At 38.5% G+C, this 11,049-nt stretch overlaps 1 long non-coding RNA gene across 2 annotated transcripts; it reads right to left on the reverse strand.

The window, feature by feature from the left end:
- Positions 1-6,399: 6,399 nt before the first annotated feature.
- Positions 6,400-9,636, reverse strand: LOC114440585 (uncharacterized). 2 transcript variants are annotated; one of them, XR_003671155.1, is made up of 4 exons: positions 9,384-9,636; positions 7,762-7,816; positions 7,443-7,518; positions 6,400-7,070 (listed from the first exon to the last, which is right to left on the reverse strand). It is a non-coding gene; the product is annotated as an uncharacterized LOC114440585 (long non-coding RNA). The 2 variants fall into 2 exon arrangements; XR_003671154.1 differs by having other exon boundaries at positions 7,443-7,525.
- Between the last annotated feature and the right edge of the window lie 1,413 nt (positions 9,637-11,049).

Genomic DNA, 11,049 nt, shown 5'->3' on the forward strand with positions numbered 1-11,049 from the left:
ATGCATCTTTTGTGATACCACATTAGTTAGACCTGTATTATTATTTTAAAAAGACACATAAATAACAATGTATAGAATTCATCTTAACTGAGTGCAGGATTTTGAAGGATTCTCATTTTATGTACTACTAAATTTGCCTAATATTTAAAAGGGAAGTATATTTTGTCCCAACGTAAATCTAAAAAAGGTACCAATTACTTAACTGATGCAAAATAATGAAAACAACTAACAATTTAACCAAAGAGAGAGAGAGGGATACTTTTCCTCTTTAATTGAGCCTGCAGTTTGTCATAAGCATCACAATTCCTGGCATGTGGATGTTTTGCAGCCAAGAGGCATTAAAAACAAAAGGAAATAACAACTACTTAAGTAAAGGCATGGCCACTTTAGCACGTGAATGAGGGGAGATTACTGGGAGAGATTCACTTGGTTCTAATTAACTGATATGAGCATCTGAATGGAAACTGTTAACAGGCTGCTGACAAACAGCTGATAACCACCCGCTGATCCACGGGGGCTGCAAAAACACAACCGCATACTCACAGGTGATCGCTTATCAGATGTATAAGAATCAGAGCAATTAAGGCACTCAACTATACAGTAATACAATAAATTCAAGATCTCAATTCATCACACAAAGGCCCTTTGGGATGTTGAGCCTTCAAAATTGTATTGTGTGTTCAGTTTGATTGGAAAGGACCAATTCAATTTCTTCTGACACCTAAAGTCTGAGTTAAAAAAATTAAAGCTGCAAGCAGCGATGATGGGCCCTCGCACTCCTTGTGGTCCGTGGGACCGGCAGCCGCCGCCTCCCCTATCGGCCCAGGACCTCTCTCCCCCGGTACCGGCACCAGGAGTGGTCTGCCGGGCAGAAGAGTACAGCAAAACACACTCAGATCTCATTCCAGGGGGCGCTGCTGAGCCATGTGGCCACGCCCACATATGACAGTGTCAAATCATGATTTTCGTCGGGGGACAATTTTGTGCCAAATTTGGTGAGTTTTTGAGCACGTCCAGGGGGTCAAATTTCCGATACCGTAGCCGGAACAAGAATATGGAATAATAATAATAATTATCGCATTATGCGCATAACTCGCATGTTTCATGCTCGGGCCCTAATAAATAAATCTGGAGTTGATTATTAGGTGACAGAAGAGGCAGAGAGGTCAGTTTCTTCTTCCCTGAAAAATCTGATCAATCAATTACTGTCCTTCACCCAGATCAGCATTAAAAGGTTCATCAATACATGCACAGATGAGCTGATTGACTGATACAAAGTGTCTCTGAACTTCTTCTTGTGCTTTTAAATGAATCATGTATAATAAGAAACCTGTGGTTTGATATTTCTCTACAACAATGCATAATTTCACTGAATGAATTGTTATAGATTGCTCCTTGTGCTTCACTGATAAAACAGTATCACTACTACATGAAACAATAAATTAATGCACGGAAATAAACATTTGTGACTCCTGTGTTACATCAGCATGTGTACTGTCAGGATAGTGGTGCAGATTTAACAGCTTTGGTGTAATGAGTTAATCACTGAGCTTTAGAGATGCTGATAGGTGGATTTTGTTACCTTTGCAGAGAGCCAGGCTAGCTGTTCCCCCTTGTTCCCAGTCTTTATGCTATGCTACGCTAACTTAGCTTGTGACTGAAGCTTGAGAGCAGTGTTAATCCTCTTATCTGGGTCTCTGCAAGAAAGCGAATATTTCCCTCTACTGAGCTAAAACTAAAAACAGTGGCATGGCCCTTTAAGAAAAGGACACTGCTTTTCTGTAAATGTACAAGAATGATTAGCAATTGTGATCCAAATATGACTGAAACATGTCATAAAATAAGCACAATTTTGCTTTTTTATACAGAGACTAATAGTCATAAGTGATAAATGATTAAAGGAATTAATCTCCATCTGTAACAATAAACAGGAAGCATATAGCAACAGCATCTCCTGTTCACTGCCAAAATATCAAGATCCCTTTATTCTAAATCACAAAATAGCAGCTGACCAACTAACATCACCACCTGCCCCCTGAAATTGCTAACTCCATCCTCCCATCCTCCCCCTATCCCTCCCTCCTTCCTTTTCTGCCCCCATACCACCAAATCAAAACCAAACCAATGCCTTTTTTTATCTGCAGATTCTCAGACAATGCCTGGAGGATCCCGTAGCCTAATCTCCCCAATCCCTCCCGTCCCCTTTATCCCACTGTTAAAGAATGTTTGAAAGGGCGATGCCGAAAACTCAAAAAAGAAGAAAAAGACAGAAAGGGGATAAGAGGGGGGTCAGTAACATCTGGGACGGTATGTGGGCTGAGGGAGGGGTGGGTGGAAAACACAAAAAAGTGTAAAAGGAATAAACTGTGTCAAAGACTCCTTTTTGAAACTGAAATTTTTGTGATGTTTTATTGTAATTTTTATACTCCTGGTTTTGAGATTTTTTAAAAAAAATACTCGTTATTGTTTTTTAGTCAAGACTGTATATATTATTTTATCACAATGTTGTTTTTTCAATTTAACATATATTTTTTTAATTCAGCCTTATACCTTAGTATTAATGTGCAGATGTATTTTACAACATAAGACCACTCTGTATGTTAATTATGAATGTATAATAATTTGACTACATTGTCATTTATTACCTGTTTATACAGCTACATCTGAACATTAATAAATATACTTCTTGCAACTGAATGTGTCAAAATCTATTATTTGTGTTTATCGAGCCCTCTGTCATGATTCACTCCATCCTCACTACAGACAACTTCAGTGAACGTGGAGAAAAGTTTTATCTTGTGCTTCAGCTCTCTCCATCGCTTCTGCTAGAAAAATAAAAGGAGACTTTAAAAAGTCAAACTTTCTCTGTCCCTGCGCGGCACTTGAGTGTCACACAGGCCCACTCAGTTTGGAAGGGTATTATGTTTAAAACACTTTATTCCTCCCATTCCTGTGAAAGATTATACTAGTTATCCCATCAAAGTTGAGTAAAAACGCCATTCTTGTGTCTTTAAGCTCTAGCATAGGAGGTCAATAAGACTCTGCCTCTGCTTACAAGGCTGGGCCGGGTGTAATCTCGCTGAAGCTACATTAATTAAATGGTAAGCTCCTTTAGCAATACGTTCCTAAAAGAACTTGGCTGATAATATACTTAAAGCGTTTGCGGGCTGTTTGTTTCAAAGCCAGCAGACGTTTAACCATGCGGCTCACGTACGGCGGCTTAAAACCTTCCGCTTGAGCCACAGTGAGTGAGCAGAGGCTGGCAGCAGAAGTAAAATTCAACTTATCAAAGGAAAACATATTTGTCTCAGTCTGCCCAATTTACACATTAAGACTGGCAGTTACGTCCTGACAAATGATGGCATGGACAACTTCAGTTGTGATTTTCATTTTGATTCTGCAGAGTGGAAGACTGACAATTTTATCCATGATGGAAGTTTGATTGATTTTCCAATCAGGACATTTTAATAACAATCTCAAATCAGCATGTGAGGATCATTTTTCAGTCTATAGCGGTGGCAAAAGATGATCAATTCTAATCCTGAACATCAAGACATTTTACTACAGCCCACATAGAAACTTGCTTTGTATACAATGATATGATAACACACTATTATATAGTATCTCCCTTTTACACACCAATGTGTTTTAGTGACACAAAAAACAAAAAATACAAATCCCAAAATATATAAAGTTAACTTTCAAAAGAGGCATTATGAGGCATAATGAGCCCTTAGTTGTTAATTATACTTAGGTACTTCAGTACTTCGTTAAAGTGGAGGACAGAGACAAGAAAAAAATGGGGGGTGAGAGAGTCTAGGGGTGTCATGCAGGTTCAAATCACTATAGCCTCAATTCAGAGAGCTCAGTTCACAGTTCAGACTGTTTTCGTGTGTGTTAATGTCTGACAAGATTCCTGCCCTTTGGCCTAATATAATGACAGTGAATATCATACAGATTGGTGCCTAAAGAAACAAACATTCAATTTCTCAATAATGATATATCTTTTAGGAAACGAAATCCTCACATTTTATTAGGACTGATTTCATATAGGGGTATGACATGTATGTACTACCCGGATAAATAGAGCTGCAGGCCACAGGACAAATATGATTTTCAGGTGCTTTCCATTCAGCTCCATTTTTCTGCAAACATCCACCTGGCATCTCTCTGCTCTGATGTGACTATCACTGACGTTTTGCAGCAATTAACAAAATTTGATTTGGGAATTCCCTTTACAAATTTAACTATTCCCCCATGCTAATTAATACAAGTGAGAAAACACAAAAACAATCATCTTAATTATGCAAAGAGGGAGAGATTAATTCTTCAGACCTACATGAAAATCCTCTTCCGTGCTGCTTTTATTTTACACCAATACGGAGAGAGAGATGAGGCAGGTATGTGTTTCTATCAGAGTACCCAGAACCCCTGCCTGGAGCTCGGGCCCCCACCGTCGATCAAATATCAGCCCTCACAAATCAATTTTACACTTGATCGCAACCCTACGCCCTCCCTCCCACCCACCAGATCCGCCCCTCCAATTAAGCACCCACATTAGCATATATATGATATCAGTGGTAAACATCACTCAGCTGGTAATTCACAAACGCTCCTGGATAATAGGAGGGTTGAACACCTATTAACCCCGGGCTGGCGGCACAGAGGCAAGCTGGTAAATTCCCCAATGTTCTCTCAGCGGAGAGAGCAAGGGAGGCGGAGACAGTGAGAGGCTTTGATGGTCATGGAGAGATTGTTGACTGAGGCTGGGCTGTGATGTCACGGGGGTGTTAGATTGTGTGCAGTTCTGAAAAAAATGCTTTGAAGTTTTGCTGACATCTTAGAGTCAGAAAAGTGCACTTTTTTGCAAATAAACTGACTGACTGAGAAAGCCAATACTCATCGGTTATTCAAATAAATAACAATGTATACAAAAAAGAGGAGGAAAGTGAGGAAAAGGCTACAATATAAGATTAACATAATTAACATTGTTTTCTTTATCGGTTTTTTATCAGTTTATCAGTTTTACTAATTGCATTCACAAAGGATAGCCTTAATACTAAAGCTTCTAATGCAATCAGTGTCCTATCACAAAAACAGAAGATGAAGTTGGAGGCTAATGTTAACTAAATAGAGTAGAATAGAATGTAAATAGCTGGGAAATTTCACTGTTGCAGCAGCCAAATACAGTCACTCAAGCATACCAAAAAAAATAACAAATATACCTCTAACGGTAAAAAAAACAGTATAAACATTATTTACAGCAAGATAAATATAAACACAGGTGGATGAAACAAACAGCAGTTAGTAACCTGCCTTTCACCCACAAGTCAATGGATGCCTTAGCTTCCCGTTTCAATCACAGGTCCACTTTTCTATAAAATAACATAAGAGGTCAATGATACAGAAGTATGCTAGTGTGCCATTAATCAAATCCTCAGTAACATGTAGTATATACACAACACATCCTCACAAACAAATGGGCTCCTTTGGTGGACAATACATCCTCTAGATACAACACTGAACAGAACATATGGACGTAATGCGCATCATATGGCATTATGCTTAGCGTTATGCTAACAGAACATATGGTATTATCATATACCCTGACACCATCCTGTGATAAGAAGGTAGGCTGGGGACTGATGAAGTCTATGCAACAAGGTGGACTTTTATACAGGACTCTGAGGTTCGAGGCCACCTGACACTGAGCTGTTTTGTTTTCAACCCGTGATAAGTTTTGTTTTTGCCTGTGGTTACCTTTCATTTTTAATCACGCTGGATTTAAGGTTACGTATTAAAAACGTAAGGGTCTTAAGTAGGGATGTAAACAGGTAATCGACTTTAGATTAACTGTCGATAAGAATTTGATCGATTAAATTAAATTGTTGTCGATTAATTGCCCCAGCAGTATTTCTTTGATATGTAGTGGTGACACTGCTCGGCTTGTCGTTTATATCTCTACAAGCTCGCACATTTCTCCGCTGCACTGTAAAAATAAAAAGGCTGAGAAAACTCAAATTTTCAAGGCAACATGCTGCGATAGATTTTTGAGTTTTGTCAACAATTTTTTAAGTTGTCAACTTAACTAAAATTTTCTAGTTACAATATGAGTTCTGCCAACTTGGAGTTCTTAGTATATCTAAAAAGGATATTTGGGTTGGAGCAACAATTACTTTCTTATTTAAATACCTTGTATTTTCACATTTAACACAGATAAATGATATTGTGGTATAAACAAACAATTCTTCCTTCAACATGACAAAACTCTGCTTTTATAACAACTAAAATATTTTTGTGAGACCAACAATGATATTCTTGGAGCATTAACATGACATGTTTTCACATATATATGTTATTGTGTCAATAATATGCTGTAAAATATGACAACAGCACAGCTTAAACTTTGCCTATACTTTTATTGGCAAAATGACAAGGCATTCAACATGTGTCTGGCCTTTAAATATGTGCCGTCATACAACTCACCAGGCCTCCGCAACTGTTGTTCACTCTTAACTACAAGTTGTTAAAGTCATTGCCACATAAAAGAGTCTGGGGGGAAAAAAACTAAAATTACAGCACCACTTCTTTGATCAGAAATACCTATAAAACTTCAGTGGTTAAGATGACTGGCCTGCTTCAGTAAACTGCAAGCACATACAAACTACACAGTGACAATAATATTTGGTTAGGCCACAACAGAATATAACCATTTGACACATTTTGTGAACTGACAACAGACACCTCCAACATTTTGCTCTTTCTATTTACAGCAATAGCTTTGTTTTCAGCGACCTTATGCGCTGTGAGCATCGAGAACCAAGTTCAAAAAAGATGAACTGGACTGCCTCAAATGTATAGGACATCTCCTTCGGATAATCAATGTTCATAGTGTACAACAGGCCAAAAAGATATGCAAAGGCAGTGCAGATGTCCGGCAAGTCTTGTAGGATGATGGCCCCTTCCAACACAACAGCCACATCAACTCCATTCAGTGCATCGTCATCTTCAAAAACAGTGAGGATGGCAACAGTCACATCACGAACCACCTGTTCCTCTGGATGAGTAGTCTGAGGAAACACAGAACGGAAACATGATTTAGAGTTAATGACAACTAGGAGACAGAATAATTCCACAACTACACAATGAGGCTACATTAAGAAACACTTTGGAGTAAACACAACCATTTCACCCCAAATTATGCAACGTTACTCTAGTAGGAACATGTCTTTTTTATGTGAGTAGAGACTTATAGTAGGTAATACATTGTATACAAGGTTATATTAAAATTGGTAACATTTCATTGTTTCTGTTGCTCTTTGGATAGAGTAAAAAATTGAATTCTGCACTGGCTGAAATGCATTGGCTATGAAATCACACAGTGAATTTTTAATTTTAACTTCATTTGTATGAGTCATGTTTTGACTGTTAAGAATACTTACTGAACATTCCAGGTGTCATCTCGGACAAAGATGGGGAGTCCTCTCAGAGCTGCTGTTTTTCTATGAGCCAGAATGTCTGATGTCTCAACAGAAAAACACAATCAATCCATTAATACAGTGCCATCTTTAATTTAACTAAAATCACTTCAGGTCAGATCATGCTTTAGAACTTAGACATGGGATAAATACATTTCATTCATTCACTGGTAAAATTGTTTAGATTCTGGATTTCTAGATCAAAAATCTAAGAAAATTAGCATAGATAAAGACTAATTTGCAAATGTAAACCTTGTACTTGTACTAAAGGCCTTGTACTTACGCTTTTGAACTTGAGCTTGTGAACTTACAAAACTTGCACTGCATACAATCAACTCCTGAAACACAAGAGACATATAACACAATCAGTTTCGTTGCAGACCTTTTCATTTGCAAAACAACAATTTTGCCAGTATGATATATCTTGAAGCATTAACAAAACCATACATGCTTTTTTTTTGCCTCGTCTGTTTTTTTAATGTATAAGGTTTTCTATCAGACTAAATAACATTATGAATAAAAAGCATAACATACATCCTACTTTCAGTTCAAACATTAGAATAATTCTACCTAAAATGACCTAAAATGTTTTACAGACATTTTCTGGGTTTTATCCAGGAACACAGTGTAAAATAACTACATTTTATAGCTCAGTCTAAGTCAATACAACACATTTAATCTTTTGAACACTTTATTTACTTTTGAACATTTTTCCTTGCTATGCCTTTCAGCAATCGACAACGAGGGCGAGGACGAGGGGAAATGACTCAGGGAGATTTATGTAAAGAGACGGATGTGTTCACGCATCACCCTCGCTGCTTTACTGCGAGTGCGGCCGTTTCCGAGCTTCTTTTGCCGTCATAATTTCTGAGCAATAACAATAATAATTTCTGAACAGCCAGCCGGCAACGACAGAGACTGTGACAGTGATGAGAGGGAAGCTGGCAGGTTTGAACTCGCGCAGTTGTTTCCTGTTTGTTGTACATTGTTGTAATAAGAGTAAAGTCAGCTACTGGTGGATGAAATAGGAATCACTGTGGTGCATCTGATTAAAATGCGGGACAACATATATCCGAAGACGGTCTTTATTTATTAATAAAGTGTGAACATAAAGTTCGAATCACAACAGGTATTCAGCAGCAGCCACTGTTCTGCCCATAGAAACACACACGCCGTTTCTCTGTCACTGCCACCGTCGACGGAGAGAGGCTGCACCGGTTCTCCTCACTGATATCCAGCCGGTTTTTACTGAATCACTACTGATAGAGATGTGAGCGGATGCGGAAAGGTTTCCTGGGTTTTCACTTCTACAGCGCAACGTAACTCTCTGTCTTAAAGCTCAGACGCAAGGGTCTGATCGGAGCGCCACAGGCGAGCATGAAACTTGTACATACACATTTCAAATTGTTATGCAGAATAACGTGGGAGTAACAAACCAATCAGCTGCATCTGTATTATATAAAAAGTAATTTCTTCATAATAAATAAGTTAGACTTAACTCACTGTTTTTCTCCCGTTCCCTTTTTATTTACGTACTGGTATGTTTTAGCTAACATGCGCCTTATAGTACAGTGTGCCTTATGTATGTGTCAAATACAGAAATAGACCCCATAATTGAGACTGCGCCTTATAATGCCATGCCGCGAAAATACGTAATTCTTGCTGTAACTGACCGAAAAAGAACGCGTATTTTGGCACACATTTGTGCCACTCTTCCCTTAAATGTTTCTCTCTGTCCACATTAAAGACACACAACCTCCCACAAACCACCCCACCCCCATAGTCACGAACTATGGCCTCCTTAAACTAATCAACGCATTCATTAATCTGAAATACTAAGCTAGGATGGACAACATCGTGAAACATTATTTCATTGTTAAGGTAGTCACAAAAACATACACTTACGTTTTATGCAGAAAAATGCAGAAAAACTGTTCAAAGGCAGGCAATCCAGTCACTGCTGAAGACAAAATGGCTGAACAGGGCTTCTCTCCCGCTCAGACTGAAAGGCTGGGTGTAATGCGCATGCGCAGATGACGTATGTGAAGTGAGAGAGTTGCATTAGCAAGGTGCTCAAATGCCAACTCTCATGTCTTTGTTGAGCTGACGAGAAAATATGAGTGTAGAGGCAGTTAGAGACAGACATGTTGAGACAACATGTTTTTCATCGTTGCATACAGCAAAGGTTCACTTTTGAGTCACATCAATTTTTAAATTTTATTAAGATCAACAACCGCTAGTTATCGTTTTTACAGTGTGCTCTCTGTACTGTGCACACACTGGCTTCCACCAGCGGATAGAGAATGCACATTGAAAACTGTGTCAAGTGAGGAGCTGTCTGTTGGAAAGTTAGCAGCCTAGCCATGCTGGTATGTTGACGGTGTTTGTTTTCAGGTGCTGCATGATCTCTGTGTGCATGTAGCAGTGCTCCGTCAGAATATAGTCCCAAAATAGATCAAAGTAGGAGACTGCCTTGTGATAATCAGCATTTTCATTTGTGCTTGTTGTGAATACGCAAATCACATTAAGTACTTGGAATTTCTTTCTTTCTTTTTAATCAGGATGCTAGTTGAATAGAACACGTGTTTTCAGTAGCTGCCCTCACTGTAAAGCTGCGCACACGCCTGACTCCTGAACTTGTGTCTGTATGAGGCGCCACAACACATCAGACAGCAGTGTTTATGTTTCAGGAGAGGTGACTGTTCTAAAGGAGGCCCTGTAAATGTACTGTCAGTTTTCTCAGATTAAAGGAGATTATACGCCCTGCTAACATTTTTACTTGTAAATAGCCCACTAGATTAATAAAAGATAATATTTTGTTTATCTTTCTTTTCAGGATTTATTTAATGTTCTTTATGTTTAACATGCAACAGCCACGAGCAACGAGCCAGTGTACAACTTATTTTCATGTTAAAACAGCCTAAATATTTTATTTAATTTCTATTCACATTTGTTGATTTTGTTATTCTAGCCTACATAAATGTCATTGTCTGTACTGTATCCCCAATGGTACAGGAAATCACTCATTAAGGAATATGATATGCAATTTTTATTTAGTAAACATTGTTTAGCTTAGTGAAACTGAGGGAAATTCAGGCCCAGGAAAAGTGCTTCTTATCAATTAATCGTTAATCGATCGATATCGCTAAATGAATTAATCGATAATTTGCATCCCTAGTCTTAAGGGATAAAGGTCATCTTAAAACACGCAAATTTAAAAGAAACACATTTTACACAAAAAAACGCTCTGCTGCTCAGTCACCATTTCGGCTCCTTTCTGGACGTCTCAGCCCCCCATGAACACCAAGAGGTGCAGCTGCAGAAATAGACATGCACGCTCCAGTGAAATATCAACCCTCACATTATGTTTTCCTGGTCAGGACAGCCTGTATATTCAACAGCATGGTGATAATAGCTTACATGTGTTGATGTTGATTTTTGAGATCAAATGACAATCAACAAGCAAGCAGGAGTCTGATTGGCTGACATAAGCCTGTGACATACACTGCATGACAAACACTTGATCTAATCATCTGCCAAACACTTTTTAAGTACCTGTCCAATGCAAAAA

This window comes from Parambassis ranga, chromosome 1 (genome assembly GCF_900634625.1).
Source record: "Parambassis ranga chromosome 1, fParRan2.1, whole genome shotgun sequence".
In the NCBI taxonomy this organism is placed as follows: domain Eukaryota; kingdom Metazoa; phylum Chordata; class Actinopteri; family Ambassidae; genus Parambassis; species Parambassis ranga.